The sequence below is a fragment of the Scyliorhinus canicula genome, chromosome 4 (assembly GCF_902713615.1).
Source record: "Scyliorhinus canicula chromosome 4, sScyCan1.1, whole genome shotgun sequence".
NCBI classification, from domain to species: domain Eukaryota; kingdom Metazoa; phylum Chordata; class Chondrichthyes; order Carcharhiniformes; family Scyliorhinidae; genus Scyliorhinus; species Scyliorhinus canicula.
The window spans coordinates 232,789,048-232,790,961 of record NC_052149.1 but is presented as its reverse complement, the minus strand read 5'-3'; positions in this window follow the sequence as shown (position 1 = coordinate 232,790,961).

Below are 1,914 nucleotides of genomic sequence, written 5' to 3'. Positions count from 1 at the left end.
CTCCAGGCAGACACAGTTGATGCTGTGTGTCCTGTATGTTACTGACTCAGAGGAACATCGCTGCCCCGTTGGAAACATTAACCCTTTCAGAGGCTGGCTGGTTGGAATCTCTCTGCCCAGCGTTCCGATCCTACTCCCAGCCCTGCTTGTGGCAGTCCAGTGTGCGACACACAAACCCTCCCCCCCCCGAGGGTTCCCAAACCAAATTCAGAGTCTCTGCTCAATATGGTAAGCGAATTCACACCCCGGCCCTCTGCTAAACCCTGAGAACTCAATCAACCTGGGTCAGATCTCGGCAACCCCCCCCCCCCCCCCCCCCCCAACCAGGTGTACAGGCTGCCTTGAGACCGATTCCAAAGAAAACTGCTTAAAGATCTGGCTGACCCTCCCATTTTGGTGCAGGGTCACCTGGAGTTCAATGGTAAAAAAGCTGGAGGATAGATCAATGCAGGCCAGGCTTGAGACGTCCAACTAAACTGATGGGAAATGCTGCTGGAGAGACTGGAAGCTTTCGCAGTGGATTTAAAGGCCTTTCCGTTTCAACACAGATACAGGCTCGAATGGCTTGGTTCTCCTTTTGAATCTCCACTATGAAGTTACTTTGCTGTATGGCTGATGGCGAATAGGATTGTCCTTTTCCTAATTTGCAGTTGGGTTGTGAATATCATCCTTTTATACTAACAAAACTTAATAAAAGTTATGGCATCAACATTAATCTAACGTCTGTCCCTTGTTCACTGTTCTCCAGTCAGAGGCTGAAATATAAATCTGCTGCAGGGAGGGAGTTTGGCATCGGGTTAGTTTCTGCTGAATAAATACCACAGAACAGGCCCCTGATCAGGTACCAGGACCATGAAACACTGAGCATTTAACCCCGTGCTGTACCTGTCCTGGGAGTGTTTGATGGGGACAGTGTAGAGGGAGCTTTACTCTGTATCTAACCCCGTGCTGTACCTGTCCTGGGAGTGTTTGATGGGGACAGTGTAGAGGGAGCTTTACTCTGTATCTAACCCCGTGCTGTACCTGTCCTGGGAGTGTTTGATGGGGGCAGTGTAGAGGGAGCTTTACTCTGTATCTAACCCCGTGCTGTACCTGTCCTGGGAGTGTTTGATGGGGACACTGTAGAGGGAGCTTACTCTGTATCTAACCCTGTGCTGTACCTGTCCTGGGAGTGTTTGATTGGGACAGTGTAGAGGGAGCTTTACTCTGTATCTAACCCCGTGCTGTACCTGTCCTGGGAGTGTTTGATGGGGACACTGTAGAGGTTGCTTCACTCTGTATCTAACCCCGTGCTGTCCCTGTCCTGGGAGTGTTTGATGGGGACAGTGTAGAGGGAGCTTTACTCTGTATCTAACCCCGTGCTGTACCTGTCCTGGGAGTGTTTGATGGGGACAGCGTAGAGGGAGCTTTACTCTGTATCTAACCCCGTGCTGTACCTGTCCTGGGAGTGTTTGATGGGGACAGTGTAGAGGGAGCTTTACTCTGTATCTAACCCCATGCTGTACCTGTCCTGGGAGTGTTTGATGGGGACAGTGTAGAGGGAGCTTTACTCTGTATCTAACCCCGTGCTGTACCTGTCCTGGAAGGCATGATGTGGAGATGCAGGCGTTGGACTGGGGTGAGCACAGTAAGAAGTCTTACAACACCAGGTTAAAGTCCAACAAGTTTGTTTCAAACACGAGCTTTTGGAGCGCAGCTCCTTCCTCAGGTGAATGGAGAGGTATGTTCCAGAAACATTTATAAACCCCTCCATTCACCTGAGGAAGGAGCTGCGCTCCGAAAGCTCATGTTTGAAACAAAACTGTTGGACTTTAACCTGGTGTTGTAAGACTTCTTACTGTCCTGGAAGGGTTTGATGGGGGCAGTGGAGAGGGAGCTTTACTCTGTATCTAACCCCGTGCTGTACCTGTCCTG